Genomic DNA, 20,736 nt, shown 5'->3' with positions numbered 1-20,736 from the left:
GTCTTAAACTGAATTTTTTGTAGCAGTATTGGAATGCATTCTGAGCAATACGGTATAATTTTTTACTTCTGCGCCTGTTTCACGTCAGGCAAAGGCCCAGCTTAGGTATTCAAATTCCTATGAGCAATTACTTTGAATATCAATTATTTTGCACACACTTTACAATTTGCGGTATTAATTTCTTCGTCGTTTGCAGAACAAATATTCTGACAACGTGTTACGCAAATTCCTTGATTCGGAGATGATTCCCTATACCGAATATTAAGAGGGAGAACTTCAAGCAGGGTTCAACCTTCACCGTATAGGTAGTAATCTGCTGCTTTCTATGGGCACCTCTCGTTGTAATTTCTGGTCGAATTAAAATTAAACAGACTACACATAATAAGATCTTACCGATCCATATTTCAGTTTCTATATAATCATTTTTGTGACACATTGAAATGGAATATTTTGTATTCAGAGAATTGAAAAATTCTATTTTGAGATTCCTTTTCATGTTTGTTTGCACTTTATAGTTACAACGAAAATAGATGACGTTTGTATTACTTAATCAATTTTAATCAGTTTCATTACTGATGTTTGATTCATTTTTCATTTAGTAGATGTTCTAGCTTTTCCTAAAGCTGGTTGTTGTATATGTGGTGCTTTATATATTATATGTGAGCGTCATTACTTCATTACCATACAGATCGCACAAGAAGGAAGTGACAAACCAACACTCATGCCTTAGCGTTTTGTCAAAGGATATGTTGGCAATACTATCGTAGTATTAGTCGTAGTTTTAAAGTATTTTCTAAGTTAATTTAGTATATATTTTTTGAAGTAAATTAAATAAATAAAAATAAATTTTTAATATACGATATGTTTGATCAAATTAAAGGTTTTGAATATTGCAGATTTATATATTCTGAATGATTGAAATGTGTATGAACTTTTCATTTTATCACCTCCGCTTGTGAATATTTTGGCATCCTGTTTTGCGACTTTACAAGGCTCGAACTTCAAACTTTGCAAGAAACCCTCTCTCGAGTATTGCGAGATCTACTTTTCGAGATTTAATCTGGAACAATATGTACTCTTGTATCGCGCTTGATATGATTTATTACTTCACGCAACAGATCGCAAGAAACATATTGGAAATGAGTAATTCGTTGATTTATTACTGAGTTTGTTGGCAAGTTTTTCTGGATTATATTTCCAAAAAACTTTATTTGAAATCCTTTTACCATTCGTATTCAGAGATATCAATTTACAGTACAGATATTTTACCCCGATTTGAAGCAATGATAGTATATGATTTATTAAGCTAATATATGAGTATTGTATTTTTGGTTCGGTACTTGATTTTTTTTGCAATTATGGGCGCACAAATTAGTGATTAAGACAGTAAACGGCTATTATATTCCATAAAACAAATATATAAATATGCTCAAACACTTACTAAATTAAATCTTATGTATTAGTGATATAATTCAGCACAGATTGCGCACGTGTGCAGTCTCAATATATGTCAACACTCTACGGGTGTGCAGTGTCAATATTGATCATACCGGCGACCTCTCGCCTCGATTCGCGGGCTTGCTGATTGCCGGACGAAACTTCGTAATTGCTTTCCTCGCGGCATTCATCTCGAATCGCCTCTGAATTGGCTCGAAACCTTACCCGTAGCCACCTATGAAAATAGCCCGGGGCTGATGTACCTACTTTCAAAATTCCGTATATATATTATTTCTCATACAATTAAGATCAAATTTTAATACAAGTTTATAAAACTATGTACTTACACGTAGAAAGCACTCGAAAGAGTATGTGTCGATTAAAATATATAAGTGAAATTCAGGTTGCGCGAGGAAAGATATAAAATTGTTACAATCATATCTGCTACGGATGTACAAATTAATAACCAACCCTAGCTCTATATTGCCAATAGAACGTTTGTCACGTTTCACGACCTTACATAAGCTAGCTCGTATTTACTATATTTCATGTAGAAACGGTTCGAAGAAATGCCGTTTTATTTTCTCTAATGACGCAATGGGCGAGGAATCTTTTATTAACAGCGACTGCTCGTGAAATGAAATGAGAAAAGCTTAACACTAATAGTAAATATCAAGTGAACGGTAATGCAGTTCAAGCGATTTTCTCTGGTAATGAGACATTGATGATTCCATTTTTTTTTTTAAGTTTTGATTTTTATTCTTATAGTAAAATTTATATATGGCATATTTTTTTGTCATTAAATTTCATAAATCCTTAAAAACACACATGTTTTGTTACGACGAATTGTGGTAACATTCTTGCGCTTGTACTATTTTTTTATTAAAAAGGATTGCGCCGTGAGAATTTCATGCTCCCGTAGGTATTCATATTTCTCGACAAAGCCTCAGAAAACAGAATCAGTACGAGGGACTTCCTTCGCTATTCCACTCAACACTCAAGGTCTCGACTTTCTTGTTGAGTGATGATATTTTTGCGTGCCCACGTCGCAGAATTCGCATATTACTCATCTTTCGTGAATTTATTTGATTATAATAAAGTGGAGATTCATATTTGACGAAGTACAGATAACTGTAAAATATGGGACTTCATTTATAGTCATATCTTTACTGTTAACTATATTGAATATGGGGTTTTTGAACTACTTCTAGCCTTTTCATATCTCACACCTTGAGGCATAGAATTTCAGATCATCCACTGTTTTTTTATACTTACGTATAATTCTTATTATTATTTAAATGCTCATAGCCAATATACACTTGGCGTCTGCTTTGTTCATTTTAAAAACATTTAACAGTGCAATTACTACATTTAATGTTCTGATGTCCTTTTATATAAAGGACACGAAGATAGGTATAATTACGCGACCCCTTTCTATAGTAACTGGTTCAGGAATGAATTGAATCGTTCATTATTGCTTTCTTCTCCCCTCATTTTATTTGTGCCGAGTGGATCTTTTTCATGGGCGATACGTTTATACATGTCCTCTGAGGACAGGAAATCATTATTTTAACGAACTTTAATAAGTATAAAACGTCTTAATATTACTAAAAATCAATATCAAAACAAGCAATTCTTTTATAAATCATTTCATGAAATGGAATGTGAGACACCGTGTCCTTTTATTTGGCGTCCTGTCTTTGAACAACTTCATATGAAGTTGTATCCTTTAAGACATTTATCCTGTATGAATATGCATGAATGAAAGATATCACCGAGATGGGAACGTCTTGGTTTCGACGCCGTGCGGTTAACCCGGGTCAAATGTATTCATTGCATATCCATATATTTACGTACATCTTTGATTATGCATGCATGGAATGGAAACTCGCGCCCAAGGACCCAAATATATACTGTTGTATCCGTCTCCACCCACAACATATAAGATTGGCACCTGAAATCAGTTCTAACACATATCAAAGGTTTTATAGTTAAACATTCAACATTGTTTGATGAGTAACGTTAATTTCTCTAGATATCAAATTGAGCAATTTTTTGAATAACTCAATGCTCTGTAAATAACCAATTTTTTTATTTCTAACTTTTGTTAGATTGTTTTTTTTAGGATATTTACCTTAGGTATTATGGTCGTGTGCTTTTCGAATTCTTAGTCTTATTTATTATTCTTTGCGATCGCATTAAGCAACCCTAAATCTGGTTTTATTAATTAGACGAATTAATATTCATGACTTCGTATTCGTAAGCAGGTGTTATTCTGCGGTGTCATCAATTATAATCCTGCGTTCTGCAGAGGTTGAATAGTTTATATATAGATACATGTGCGTGTACATGATTTGAATAATGTACGTGTGTGTGCTTGAGTTGAGATCTAGTCTGTATTTTACGATTAATGTTAGGATTCGGAGCTTTACTACCGCCATAAAATGTTTTCAAGTTAATTTACTACAACGATTAATTACGTTTGAATTATTCCTTACTTAATTAATATAATCGGGAGACAGCCGCTTAATATTGTATTATGAGTTGTGCGTGTCACCAAATTGACTAAGTATTTTTGAATTATAATAATTACCTTTATGATGTATATAAAATAAGAATTGCATAATTTACATGTTTTCGCTCTATATGAAATAATTGTTTTTAGTATTTTTAATTTGTTAATAATATTTTATTTCAATGCTGAGAATAATTCTATAATTTCAATTTCTATATTATTTAAATTTCTCCCGCGAACATTTGTAATGGTACTCTAAAATTGCATGTTATCTGATTATATTTAATCTTCAATGCAAAGTGATAATGTGTTACATTTTCTCATTTCGAAACAATGTGCCTTGTAATTACCTCTTATCGCATAACTACCAACGAAATATACGAGAAGTGCTTTGTAAGCTAGAAACACAATCTCACACCTTCCACGAATTCTAGCTAATTTGAATAAAACACGGTCATCTCATTAAAAAATAATTACATCGAACCAACCACCAGTCCCTACGATCTGCTCTGGTTCTAGGCTGTGGGTAATTGTCATGTTACCACAGCCGCCGCCTTTTTCTTCAAAAATATAAAAAGCTCATTAGATGTGAAACCATGCTCGCTCCTTCCTCTTATTTACATCTTGCCGTCGTTAATTTACAGTGGGAAGACAATGCGGATTTATTTTTCGTCGCAAAGATTTTTTTGATGAAATATTACAATCACATCACTCCAAGTATTCGGCTGAATACGCAGGTACTCGCAGCTATTTTTCGTGTCTGGAATTAAACCTAAAGTCGGCCTAATTGTGCTACTCATTGTGTATTCCACCTCGCATTGTACTAACCCTCCTCTCATATTTCGCTTGAAACAATATTTTATTTATATGGGAAGTTGACGTCGCTCAAAGTTAGTTATCGTTAGTATGTTGATCATTTTTTACGATGCCAATTGTAAACATTTTGTGCAAGATTATGTATATATTGAACTTCTATTGAATTCTCCTGATTTCACAGTTTACATGACAAAATATATTTTTGATCATTGAAATATTTGTTTTATATTACTGAAGGAATATCGTGGTTATATATACAGACAATAATTTCTCTGCGATTTCTACCAACGCCAGTTTTAAAATACTGCCTACATAAAGGTCCACCCTCATGATTGTTCTCAGAACGTAAGAGATTACTGGGGAGCAGTGCTTTTATGCAAAGTTTATCTTTTCTTCCAATTTTTTCTCGCACTTCAAGAATTTAAATTCTTTTTCGGTGACATGTTTGGTTCTGTCAGATGATAGACCCTTCGTGGATTTTTTTACATATATTTTCACACACGCATCTTTGATATTGTAGTCATTATTCTGAATAATGTATATTTTTGTCGAGACTACTGTTGCCTGCTATAGTATTTGATTAATGAATCTTTGCATTCGCAAACTTTTTTGATGAAAATAAAAATAATGAATGAGCTATTAGTGAAACAGGAATTTAAATTATGTATATGCCTAAATTTAATGCATAAGATGTGATGGATATGCACAATATCAAATTTTTTTTTATAATGTTCTTGTAGTATATCAATAAATTCTGTCTATCGATTCCTGTTAAAGTAAGCTTTTCCTTTTCGATTCGACTTTTTTTATCTTCCTGCTTTCAACAAGAATTCGCCCTCGTTAACACACATCAGTGCATTCCAATCAGTCCTGTCTCTCCAGTATTTACTTTCCAACTTTCCTCATTACGTTTCAGGGGATCTGTTTTGCATTGTACTGTCGCCCGGTGTTTCGCTTTATCCTTTTCACTCGTATTATTCCTCAAAAATATTATTTCGTTGTTTCACTTAAATGTAACGAACCTAATTAGTGCTTTTACAACAAAATAAAATCCTGGTCCAATAATTCCTTCAAAATAGTTTTCTTAACGGTAGTCGTTTTTTATTTTAGTACTTGGGAATAAATATTTTCAATTTGGGTTTTTAAATTACAGGCTTGATACTTGTGAAAATTGCCATACGTCTTTTTAAGTTATTTATATTTCACTATCACTAAATTTAATTGCTATTGAAGAAACTGCTGCATTCACACCAAACACAGCAGCTAATACTACTATAAACTACGTATCCTCTATATAAAGATTTCATATTACTAGTGCCTATTGTTTTGTCCTGCATTGTGCCGGCAGCGAAATAGTTAAACGCAGAACAGAATCCTTTCATGATTAATTGTACATAGACGTGACCGGACTTTGGCAACCTGTCTGGTCGCAGAGCGCCAAATACTACACATTATATTATCTCTAATTCTAACTGCCAAGCAGCAAGGCGGTTGTGGTACTTGAGAATGCATTTGAATTGTGGGAGAGCTGTTTAACGAATAAATAATTCGTTACACAGGAACTGCATATTGTGAACTTATTTTTTTTAATTAAAATTTTGTATGGATTTTGAATCTATTTAAGTTTTGTATTTTTTACAATTTTATAATACATATAATTTTTTCAAGATGTCTATTGATGATGGCAACGAAAATCTGTGCGTAACACGGTCTTGCAGGTCATGATATTATCAGTTTCTCATGTTACCGTATCTTTATTTCCCTGTGCGGTCGTCGCACGTTCGGCACATAACAAAAACTCATGCCTTGGCTCGCATTCGTACTATCTCTCGCCGCAAAATGTGTGCGTGTGTCCCGTGGGCATATGCGATGCTGCGGAATCGATATTGACGGTGGAGAGATCTGGTACTATCTCAGATACAACGCAGTGACATAGATATACCGGAAATACTCATGGGACGCTAGATTATGCTTAACAAAAAAAAAAAATAGCGTAAAAGCTATTGCCTAGCATCAACCATAGATTTCTTAATCCATTTTTATTCTAAATATTAAAATATTCTCAAATTTGATTATTAAAACTAAGTATTAATTTGTCTTACTATGCTCTCTGCATGCTGTTTTAAAGCAAAATTATATCGTGTTCCACGGTACCAGTATAAATTTTGGTACGAAATGATACACGATAACAACTTTAGTTCCGTTATAATAAATTCAGCTACCTTTTCCTCCTATATTTATATGTATAAGTGTGCTACGTTTAACCCTCTTATACAATGTGTATGTCGAAAGGCTCGAGCGTAGATTTGCTAAGGGTTCGATGGAAGAAAAAATATTACTCTTATCAGAAAAACTAATAACGAATATATTTTTTGATTTTACGGCTTTCTCAAGTATTGATGAAAACGAAAGACCAGCCCTTCAAGCAAAAATGGCATTAATTCTGTTATCTTCCTGATTTTCACGGATAGGTAAATGGAATCATAATTTGGTCTTACACTTACACTTTGGTCTCGCAAGTAACAATTGATTTTAAAGTTATTTATACATAGGCGTAAAGCAATTTATTTGTGTGCAATTTTTGTGATACTTTATAGTAATTCATGAAAGCCATTTTCCAAATGCAATCGTTAGTAAATTTCATGAAGTATGCTAGTTAGGTCGACATTTTTGGAATCATGTTTTTTTCGATTCACAATTATCTTATTTGTTGAACATAACACATACTCTGCGACCATGCAAAAGATTCTTGTCATTTAATGTAAGCGATTCTTCGAGCTTTCGTATGACATACGCGGATCACATAGCCTGTCTGATGTGCACGTGAATGTAATTTCACAATCTCTGCTATGCGAATTTAAAATAAATTGAATGTGCATGGCAATTTTGTAATAGTATCTTGCGTGTACAGCACATTTTGCTATAAGTTTTGAAATTAGATTTTCTTTGCGTGTATTATTACATCAAAAAGCGATTAATAAAAAATCCTTTTATTCGTACGTTTTTATCGGTATTTGGCATTTTGAATATTTGAATTACCTTGAAATAATTTTTTCTATATGCTTCTATGCTTATATGATTTGATGAGATGTTGCTATTCTTGCATTATTCATGAATATTGTGTCATGTGCATGGTTTCGTTATCTACGGCGAAGCCTTACGGATCTTTCCAATTACCATAATGGGTACCTAGGAACATACCACTGGTATAGTAATTTCGAATCATGAGTGACAACCTCATGTTTATTTTCCATAGTACATCCACAGCTTCAAAGTCCTGGCACAAAGTCAAGACTTAATTAATGTTATGAAAAAAATTCCTAACTGAGGCCTAAATTATATTCTAAATTATTTGGGATTCACTATAAATGTATAAATAGAACCATACTCAAATTAGTGTTTTACTTTGAATTGTGAAATACAAACTCGTGATTTTTATATTTTTTAATATCAGTGCAATGAATGATCGTTTTTATTTCAACTCTTGAGTTACTAAACCACAATTGTATCGCACGCCTACGTAATGATCATTAACCATAGTGCGTTTACCCTATGCTAGAGCGGCCGATGACACGAAACATCGCCACCTCGCCACCTCTCGCCTCGATGCGGTTGCCCATGTTAACTTTGTTCATTGTATTACAACACAACAGTCTAACTTTCCGGAATTATATCATCTGCTGGCGCCACAGACGCGCTCACGCGGTTTGGAAATTGTATTGTGCTTTTTAACTCGTATTTGAAAAATTACTCGTATTCTTTTTTGTTATAATTTTAATAACGCTTTGCTCTACGCTTATATATATATATATATATATATATATTATATATATATATATATATTATATATATATATAGTATATATTATATATATATATATATATACTAGCTGACCCGGCAAACGTTGTTTTGCTAAGTAGGTATATTCTAACCATTTCTAGAGAATCAAAAATATTAATTTTTTCAGTGTATGAGGATGATGTGTCGTTTGAATGCTATATACAATGAGGTATTATAAAAACAATAAACCCCATTGGTTTGTCTATATTTTGTCAATACAATCAAACTGAAAGTTTTCTACACTATCTGTAGAAAACATGGTATAATCCAATCCAAGTTTTTTTTGGTCTTTCGACTTATTGATTAAGGTTTCAAGTTTTTCAGATTCTTTTTGTAAATAATACTACTGAGCTTATACAAAATTTTCAAATTTTTGCGAGAAGAGATAGAAAATGAATTAAGTATTTCTTCTTTGACCTGCTTTTTGAAAAGTTTCAAGTTACATTCGATGAATTAAAGAAAATTTAATAAAGGATATAACGGGCAGGTGGCAAAAGGTTTAAGCCTTATTATAATTTTAAAGGTATTTTACAAAATAATTGCATTTTTAAACTAATGCTAAACACTCAACGAACGAAAGAAAATACTTTTATTATGGATTTTCAAAGATTACCGTTTATCTCCCCCATTTCAAAGATTATCGTTTTCAAATCAAGGTTGTAGCTGGCCGTTTTTCAAGCCGTTTTCGAGTTTTACTTGGACATTTGAAAGAGAGCTCCATTTTTATATATATGATATATATATATATATATATATATATATATATATATATATATATACATTCATTTACTTTTAATTATAAAAAGTATCAAGTCTATTACGAACGTTTCACTACATATGCATGTGCTCTTTTGGCTGTATAAGCGATATTTCCCGTTGAAATTGTATCAATGCCCAATTCTACCTGAGGCGCTTCCGATCGGCTCTTCGCACCCGGAAACTGTGCGATCGGGCTGTGTAATAGCATCGTAATGTCAATATAAGTACTCATGTCACACTTTCATGTATATACATCTACCTGCGAATATTTACATACATGAAAGGCTTCAATCAAATATTATGCATTTAATCTCAAAATTAGCAACTGACTTACACATTCGCAAGGAATTTGAGATTCTATGTTTTATAATCAATTCTAACAAAAAAACATGTAACATTTGGTAAAAAACAAAATATCAAAGTATTAAATTATAACATACTACCACACCAAATAATTTGCATTGAGATGATAACGAGGCCTTTTCTGATGATAAATGATTTCTTCGTATCCTTATACTATTTGATAATACTAATAAGACCGTAAAAGATTTATTGTAAAACACAATCGTAAAATATAGTTTTATAGTTGGATGTTTATAGTTTGTTATCGAAGTGAAATATCATCTTGCACCGACATAAACCACAAAATGACTCTACTTCATAAATTTTATTACGAAAATGGTTCATTAAATTCAATTCACTATATTAAAAATACTTAAGCATCCTTGACGACACAATAAATGATCCGCAAACTGCAATAGGTCGTCATATGAAGTATTTGACGCTATGTAATTTATTACATAAATAAATACACGGTACAAACAAACATTGTATTAAATAACATTTTTTTAAATTTTTTTTTATATCAAAAATTTATATTAAAAGGTTGTTTTATGAGAAAAGGGATATTATTTTTAGGTACCAATAATTAACCGTAAAATATTTATTCTGTTTAAATTATCACTCTAAACAAAATGTTTATCTTAAATGCTGTTTTGCCATATATTTATTACTCCAACAAAAAATGTTTAGTACTTCAGTAATCCGTCAGCACAACGAAAGCATATCTGATTATGAAACGAAATCTTATTCGGTATTGACAGTGATTGATATTTTTGTTATTGACGTAAATATTCAACATTCGGTTGTTCCATGTCGATCAGGAATGCTTTGAACCCAAATCAAACAATGTGTTTCTTATTGGGCATATTTTCTTCCTCTTTGACTTATTCTAGATTACAATTTCCTAACAATAATGCTGCCGCGGAAATATATTCACGAAAATTTCCCAAGGGGTTTGTTTGTTTGTGATCGACTTTGCTAGTTCGAAGTAAAAAAATTCGTTATTGTGTTTCAATACGATTGGAATTACGCTTTTGATTTATACATATACTCATGTGATAGTAAGAGAATGAATTAATGTGTAATATTTGCTTCTATTACAATGTGTGAGTACAACATCTTTTACTTCAACATCTATATTTGAAAGAAAAGTTCATGAACAAGATATTCGTAATTAGTTGAAAGTACTTACTTTTATTATTACAACTATTTCTTTAAATAGTTCATCTTATTAACTTAAATACAAAAATACCTAAATCCAAAATATTCTAATTTCAAAAAAATGAAGAAAATCAGATAACGTTTAATTTAATCGGAATAAAAGGAATTATATAAATCCATGAAAACCAAATTTCGAACGATTTCTGTTCGTTTAGCAAACGTCATAAATGGTGTTTCGATTGCGGTGTAGGCTAAAAGCACACTTCATGATATAGCCTTCTCAACAACTCCTTGATAATGTTCGAAGCTTGTTCCTTTTACAATTTGTAAAACAATCACGTTTCATAGCACGAACTCGCCGCCTGCTGCTCGTTCCAATCTCGGCGGCCTTTGCGTCAAATGGCGAATGAGTCCACTCTATGTACTGAGAAATTTTCTTAGAAAATTTATCGCATGTAATTATGTTTAAATAAACCATTTTTTCATTATTTTCTATACTTATAATGAAAAATACATATAACATATAGTAAATATCTCGTAATAATTCAGTTATAAATTTTCATTGTACATTAGTAAATATAATGCAACTGAACTAATGTTCCAACATCAATTACTTTATTTTACCCAATTAATTTAAACGTGGTATCGAACACGATATCAAAAGTTTATAAAATTGTGTAAGTGTCAGCCTTGCGGTATGCGGAGGTATAACCACCGCTCGAATGTGAATAAAATATTTTCACAGAATATTATCGTCGTCCCAAGTCGGCTTTTGACATCAAAATTTTGCTATGGGGATACCGCCAGCTTGACAAACCCTTTTGACACATATCTTTGTGGATGCGTCAGTGCGTTCATAGGGGTCAGCTACTCTGGCGAAGTGCGTTTAAACTTAGGAACTGGGAATTCGGTCTTTAAAATGGGTATATTTTGTATAATTTTCATAAAACAATCTCATAGTAGAAATTGTATGAAGCTAATAATATAATTAATATAGTCTTTACTAACAAGATAGTTTCTTTTGATTTGTTTTTTTTTCACGAAAACACTTATAGAGATGTACTTCGATGTAGTTACCAATTATTTTTTAATTCATTAAATTTAAATTTCATTTTAAAGCGTATTTAACCATTTTTGTCACGTATGAACCGGAGTACTAGAGTTGAGAAAATCTATGTGCTTAGTTTTTCTTCGAAACTCTCTTCTTCCTTCATTTGAAACATGCGCGCCCTGAATCGAGTATTCATAGATCACTCTTTTCCGATCTCGTTCAGTTCGAAGATCGAATGAACACGCACGGGTTTCCTGGAAGTTGACGCAGGCGATGGAATTATAATGGAATACTAAACCAGCTTGAAACTTAACTGAACTTAACTTTCTAAACCATAATCCCACTTCAAAAATGTATGTGAGGAAGTACCATTTCTTGAATATTTTCGGGTTTAGATAAAAGCATGCAAGTTAAATGTAATTCTTTTTTTAAGCGCTTATTTATCTAAGCAATTGTATGCAAAAGCTCTAGAGAACTATTTACATCTTATTATATTCGCATAATAATATATCAAACTGTTACATCATTCATTACATTAACATCACTTAATGCCAGCCAGCGCTGTGTTATGTATTCATGACCAGGAAATTCAATATAGTTGCGGCTGAAGTTCCGATAATTCAATGCTGTTTTCTTACCATATATATGCATTCAGGAAACTAGGAGAAAACTATTCATGGTTATCGATAGCCAAAGCTATACAAGTAGTTTTCCATCTAGCTCACCACGCCAAACACCAATCTCGTGCGTTCGTAGTCTCCACACTCTTGTGTAATGGTATATCCAATTCAATTTCTTATTTTGCTTTCACCAAGCAGATGCTACAGGGTCGGTAGAGCGAATTGAAGAATTTCGTAATGTTTTTTTCTTTTTGTGTTTTGTAATCGAATTTTCTTGTCACACTTATTTCAAAACTATATTGCATTTTCAAATTCTATAACCGTTATGTTAAGCAGGAGAAATTTGTTAAAATATCAATGCAAGACAAGTTATCAAAAGTTTTAACATCATTGTAACTATATTCAATACTTATACAAAATTTTCTATACGATCAGCCGTTGAAATTGAAATATTTTTGCATATCTTTACGTTTCATAGGTTTCTAAGCATTTTGGTAAGGTGTAGGTACTATTTTTTATCGACGTTTTCAGGAGTACCGCTTAACCGATTTGAGTAATTCATAAAGCTTTCGATTTTCACTTAGGGGGATTAATGCTGATTAGGTTTTGGGAAAAGTCGGTGTAGCTAGTTTCAGAGACGAGGATCTAAAAGTTTAAAAACTGCAGTTTTTGAGAGAACAAAGCATCTGATTCAAATGATTCAAAAAATATTTTGCTTGTGAAGGAACGACTCGTTTTTGGAGATTTTTTTTATTTCATAACTTTATTTTTTGCAGTTTTTAGATAATGCTCACTATACTTAGATTAATGTTCTATAATTCTTAGAAATGTGAGAAAGTTTTTTTTAATTCTAATCCCGCTTGATTAAGTTTTATTCATTTACTTCTCATGTAAGCATAGACACACGTCGTCGTCCAAATTGTAAGCTCTTATATTTTTTCTATAAAATATGAATAATGAAAGTTACTAGTTTTTTTTTTTTTTGAATTTGTCTTATTTTTCAGTCTAGAGGACTACAGGATATTTTTACCACAAAAAGGAGTATTCTGTAAAACTTACATTTAATTCCGAAACGAAATCGCTGTATTCCCGAATGCTTTTGCCGCTACCACCAGTAACGGTCTCGCGAGCGTTGTCGAACGAACGTTATAGCTCTATTATCGTAAGAAATCAATTCAGCGGGCGTTATCGATAGCTGTTGTTCTCATGTGCATACACGTGTGTATACTACGTTGTACACTTGGCTTGCGATAAGCATTTTATTCTTTATAGGTAACTCGATAAGATATTTTACCTGCCAAGGAAATTGCAAGAAAATGGGGCCGATCCAAAGCTATTATTTTATTTTTACTGCTTTGCTTATGTTATAAATTTTGTTTCTCTAGGGAATATGCATGTATTATCGTTATTCAATAGCATCTTGAATATAATGAATATTTTGTGATCGAAAAATTAGGGACGAGAACATAGTTTATACTCTGCTATATTGTTACTTTTACTTAACTTACATGTTTATTCGATTGGGGTCTTCACTGCTAGTATTCTACTTACCAATAGTTTTACGTATAATTTTTATTCTAAAGACATTTTTTTTGTCCGTTTATATGCAATAAATACATACATACTACATAAACAATATTCAACCTTTTGACTTAATTTGAATGGAGAATCTTACAAGATAGTTAAATCATTTTTAAGATTTCTCTTATTGTCATTATTTTTTCATTTTTGATTTAACTGTTACTAATTTAATGTTTTCTCTTTTTAGGTAAGTCACCAGTCTTCATGTTTTTTGTCTGTTGTGTGGTATGTAATTTATTATATTATACTTAAGATTAACAGAGCCGGAACCCATATAATATACTATATTATGAAAATATCGTTGGATACATAAAATTAGACACATTGGAAAATATCGTATAGGACACAAAACATTTACAATTTAGAGTTATTTTGCTTCTACTTTAAATGCTTCTTTTACTAAAAATTGCGAGATTTCAAATATCAGAAACAACCATTCGTACAAATACTTCAGTTTTAATTTATTTTCTATCGGGTTATCTGAAGTTGTAGAATCTGCCAGTCATTATGATGGTTCAATTAAAAAAGGTAGATTGTCTCTGGCGAATTCAAACAGACACGAAATTAAAAATAGCGAGGGGAAAAATTCATTATTAGTCGGAGAGTTCGCAAATATTTCGTCGATACTTGAAATTTTTTTTGTGCAATAATCAGTAATTTAACTACGTTATACGAGATTAAATTGTTTACACGTAGCAAACCGGGATGGAAATAATTATTTTGTTAATTATTCAAGGTATTATTGTAGAATTGCTTCCCTTCATACCACAATAGAAAGTTATGCGAAAAATTTCAATACAGTACCAAATAGCTCCTATATCACTGTCATAAATATGGTTCTTATTATAATTCAACTAAATAATCGTTTATGATCTTGTTTCTTTCTATTGATTTAATATGGAATTTAGATGGTAATATACAGGTAATTTATGATGTCTCGTCATAATTTTAAATTGTTTGAATTGCATTTCCATATCTGCTTTGCTTGCTGTCAATTGATTTTCATTTTGGAGTTTTTTTTGAAGCGAATGCAAGAATTATTATTGTCCCACTTTTATATGTTCATTACATAATGATTCAAGGATATTTAATTAGTTATATCAGCAAACTTTTTTTAAACACATAGCTCGTTGTTATTTTTTATATTTTTGTAGTGTAGGAATATATAAAAAGCCAATGTATTCATTTAAATTCTTAAATAGATTTTTATTTACTAATGGTAATATAGAAATTTCCATTAAATTGCTACATATTTGTGATAATTTCAATACTGAATAATCACATTGATTAACTTACTACAAACCAAGGTTGTAATAGTTAGAGGTACCCAAGTTTTAGTTCCGCTAAAGTCGGCCTTGTGTTTGGAAACGAACTCACTAGGGTCAATCCATTTCTAACCATACATTACGTTCTGAAGATGTTTGGTGTACGTGCGTTTTGCCGCTAAAGTTATATAAACCCTTGTTATCTCCGTTACAGCAAAGTTGATACCAAGGAAAGCATAGTTTAGCCCTGAATGATTTGGTTTGAATTCGAATACTCTTCGAATTGTGTATCTGAAGCGACCGCAACTTACGACATTTAAGGAAGGCGATTCTGCTGCAGTAAAATAGAGCAATGTTACATATACCCTATGTAATGCTTCTTACAAAATGGTACTAAATACTGTCAAGATGCTATGCATTTGCTGTGCGATCAGGCTTTTTACACATAAAATACTACTTCACTCATATGGTATAATATTATACCACACATCACAAAGATGCAGTTATAAAATTGTTTTTTGACATTTGTGCACTTTCTAGGTTAGCTTTTTTATAATAAACGCCTGACTGCACAGCAATTACAATTATTTTGAAAATATTTAGTACATTTTGTAAATTACAAAATATTATCAATTGAACTTCATTTTCATGTGCCATTTATTTTTAAAGTACATTTAATTAAATTTATTTTAATTACATTTAATTATCTGATTAATTATTGTTAGAAAAATAAAGTACTATCTCGAGAGAAAACAAATCGCTTTCATCAAACATACGCACTAATATAGAGCACTGATTGGCCCCGCCAATAGTAAATATAAATCTCATTGTATTAGCAATAATCATGATCGCCATAGCTTTCATCTCTCGTTCCAGACGAAAAATCATAATTCGATGGTCTAGACATGCTCGATTTACGGTTATCAACGTATTATTATAGCAATGCTCATTTTTTGTATCATTAACGAGATTTTTTCTGGAAACAGCGGTGAAGTTTGAAGATACGATTTTTATAAAGAAAATAACATTTTGTATCACAAAGTATATGAAGCTATTGAGTAGGTGCTTGTATCATTTTGGTATCCACAAGCAAGATCTTGATTATCCAAGAATCAGTTCTAATAGAATATAATTGCATATATATTGAAATATCTCTTGGTTTAATCTGGTTGTGAATGATTGCGATGATCACCAAACCATTTGCGTACTTCTACGAATGTTCGCGGTTTCATTTGCATTTGCATATCTGGGGCAAAATTGCCAGCGATGTAGTGGTTGTGCAATAGACCAACTTTGATATGACGTGTTATCTTTATTCCGTGCAAGTTTCAGAGCAAAATTATTGCGGTAGTAAAGTCATAGATAGACAACTTGCGGTAGGTCGGGCATTACATTTTAGATGATACAATTCGTATGAGATGTCTTTCATTGAATTTCAAACAGTTCAGTTAGATGATAGTTATTTGATAAGAGTAATGTACGTTAGACGTTTTATCTTGAAATAAATGAAAAAAATATTGAACATCAATATATAATATATAGATTGCACAATTATGTTTAACATATTTTGTTCAGAAACATGTGTAATAAAGCCGTAAGATATTCAGTACTATTAAAAGCAGAAAAAAATCTTACTTGTTCTAATTAAATTTTGAAATACAGTTCTGTAAAATGATTTAAATCAAATTCTTACAAATATAATCTTTGGAGATTGACAGTGCAGTACAATTGAATGGTTTCTGCAAACCGCCCATTACACTTAAGCTGCTAACGCGCCAAAATAATGAAATCATTTCTAATTCCCTAGTACGGGAAGACCGATGCCCCGCTTGTTTTTTTATTTAGCTAATATATTATTTTACGCGCCACCCGTAAATTGTATCTTTTTGCGGAAGGGTGTTTCTGTTGACATAAACTCAAATGACGTGTTATAAGCAACCGGGCGGCTATAGTAATTTTGTTTTATGACTATAAATTTTTTGCGAACTGCGTGTTGAAATTGTTTAATCATGCAGGCTACATTGTATGTGGCCAAATATGATACCATCTCTAACACGTTAATCGCCATGTCACTCATATGTGTCCAGAAGTTCTTCATGAGCCATATCCACATACGCGATTTTAAAACATCGAGGAAAAGATTTTTAATATATTGCCTTTTAAATCACATGCGTGACATAAAAAATAGTATTTTCCAGGAATTTTGGCTACAAAAAAATTCTTTGATAAAATAAGATTTCTTGATGCATTTTAAACTAAATTATCTCATGAAGTTACCATTGCCATGTGATTCTTTTTCTGGTATTAACGTGTATGTTAGTAAATTAACGTGTCAATTTTAAGCAACTAATGTAATATTTAAATTTTTTAAATATAAATAAATGGGCAATTTATGGTATGATCTCCAAATTGTATATTATCACATACACAGAAAAATTTAAAAATTTAACCAATTCGTTATATCCAATTTCTATATATTAATATAACGTATGTTCTCTAACAAAGTATCATTTGTTGAAGGTTTGTATCATTTTATTAACAAACAAAGTTCCGGCACTAAATTCCGGTGTCCCAAATTCGGCGCACAGAATATCTCGAGAGTAAAACGAACTTATACGGCGCCAGCGTTGACGATGCGACAATTCTCACATAATTGGAATTGTCGTTAACTTAATGTTGTTGTCGGTCGGTGTACTATTCGCATTCACCGCGTAGACTGCATTGAAAATAACGGGCGCTTTTGACAACTTCGAGGAAACGCGTGATTGCTCTGGTAAATCATTTGATAAAATAGTTATATCAAATTTAATACGTATATTGACCTAATTACATAAAGTTTTTGTTCTATGATAATTATGATTTATTAATCATTCATTTATAGACTAAACTAATAAAAACGATTCTGGTCCCAAATAGCAGTATGCTAATGTTTTTAAGAACACGCCTTCTATTTATGCGTATCAGTAACAAGCGTAAGTGAGATACGTTTTTATATTTTATGTTCAAGGATCGTCTGAAGCTTTACTACAGTTCACGTTTATATATACATCTTATTTTAGATTAATACTTTTTTATTATTATTTTGGAATATACACCGCGTTGTACTTGTAACAAATCACAGATTAAATTCCAATCTAAACATCGCATACGCTTCCTGTAATTCTGTGATATCACTTAATCCCAGCTTCCGTTTATCTCTGTACATTATATTGATGGCATGTACGCATGCACGCATGCTTTTCTGCTCCTAAAATACTTTAACCCCCGGGAGTTTATATCCCAGAAGAGAATTTTTAAATATCCACGAGACTATTGTAGACAGATTGATATCGCATTGCGTCTATTGTAGACAGATTGATCTCGCATTTACTCATAAATTTTCTGTATTTCATTCTAGGAAGCGAAAGTGACAAATGCTACCTAAAATATAATACATTATAATAACTTGTAATTTGTTGGTAAAACACGTTATTCTCGCTATGAGTATTTTTCAATTTTCCAAATATATCTACATATTCTCTATTTCAAAGGAGATCAAAATAGTCTTAACATAAGACATAATGTGTTACTATGATTTGAGTTAACATTTTATGCTTGAGGCAAGGAAACTAGGCTTCTATAATATTTGCTGAGGCAAGGCATACTATATATTATTTGATATGATTATATCGGAAGGTTTACTAAGTTTACGTAATATTAGTTGAGCTTTATGTACTTTGAGTAGTTATTATAACAGATTATTGTTTTAACGTCAACAGCTGATTGGTAATGGGGATTAAGTTTTGCAGTGTATACAAGCATGTTATTGATTGTTTCAATTAAAATATTTGATTCATCAGAATCAAACTTGTCATTCCATATTATTTACAGTTTAAAGTTTATATTTTTTCGAGGAATTTTAGTATTTAATATAATAAAATCGTAAATATTTTTCGAACCAATTTTCTTCACATGAAATTGGATAGCATAATAAAGCTCTAAAAGGGTAGCTTTCTTGCTCATAATGCCAATAAAGCACAAATTTATGAACGGACCATTGCAAGCGTTTTATTCTCTGGTAAACTGTACGTCACCGATACCGCGAAATGATTCCTTGTCATAAAATCTTCCATTCATTAAGTGTGCCATTAATAAGGCGCCTTTTGCAATGTAACTAAATGCTTAGTGGATCAATGGACATTACAAGACGAGCTCTAAATCTACGCGACCGAAATAATGGCCGTTCTAACGCCGCATAATTAAACACATAATTTTCGGATGACCATTAACTATGCTGATGCTTTCCGGTACTTATGATTTTCATAACACTTGATAACAAGTTGATATAAATGATAAAATAATACTTCAAAATACTTCGAAGTTTCACATGGTATGAGAATTCCAAAAACGTAAATTTATGGATTTACAATTTTATTTTTTTTACACTTGGTTCAAACTGCATTAGATTTCCGTATAGAGGAATCGAAATCGGGCTATGCATCATAGAACCGTCGACGAAATAAACCCATCTCCGTTTAAAACGCGATTCCGAAACGATTTTTCAATCGCTTACATGACTGGATGCCATCATAAATAATATTTCAGAAGTGTAAATCGCAGCATTTTTTTTGTTTGAATTTTCATTAATTCTGATACAAGTTGGGAACCATGATGTAGTGGGATAAATAAATAATATTAATTTTAATTTGACATTTGTGGATATTATCTTTTATTAACTTCCCGAAGGAGAAGCTTATGTTTTCATCAAAAAATCCGAATTGCTAATTTTATGTTTTCTCGACGTTTCAAGCCTTCTGAATCGATTGAGACCAAATTTGGAAAAGTATGTGTGTATGTGTGTGTGTGTTTTTTTGAAAAAATTTAAAAACCATTCGATGTATCTCGATGAGGACTATTGTTTGTCAATTTTGTGCGACGATCGGCCAAGCCGTTCTTTATAATCGCAGAAAAGTGAAATTTTTTTCTTCTACGTTTTAGCCCGCAATTCTGAATCGATTTTGAAAATTCAAAAACCGTTTGAAAGATATTGGTTGGGAATCGTGCTGATTAGTTTTTTTCGTAGAGATCAGCCGGGCCGTTCTCTTGTAATAAAGTTAAAAAAAAAAATTTCGGCGATTTTTATTATTATTTTTTTGACGGTAGATACCATAGTCTTCTATATCATACTAAAATATTACGGCCCTACGACAACTGGTTTAGGTTTAATAAATCGTCAAAGTTTGCAAAAATTAGTATGGTCTTTTTGGCATTTGTCAAATTAGAACTTTTATCGACGTTTGCTCAAACGCCTGAACCGATTTCAGATATTTAAAAAAGCATTTGATGTATCTCGATGAGGATTATCGTTTC

The sequence above is a fragment of the Ctenocephalides felis genome, unplaced genomic scaffold, assembly GCF_003426905.1.
Source record: "Ctenocephalides felis isolate EL2017-DRISC unplaced genomic scaffold, ASM342690v1 CF-g0.4_SCAFFOLD_00845, whole genome shotgun sequence".
NCBI lineage: Eukaryota > Metazoa > Arthropoda > Insecta > Siphonaptera > Pulicidae > Ctenocephalides > Ctenocephalides felis.
This window is presented reverse-complemented; position numbering follows the sequence as displayed.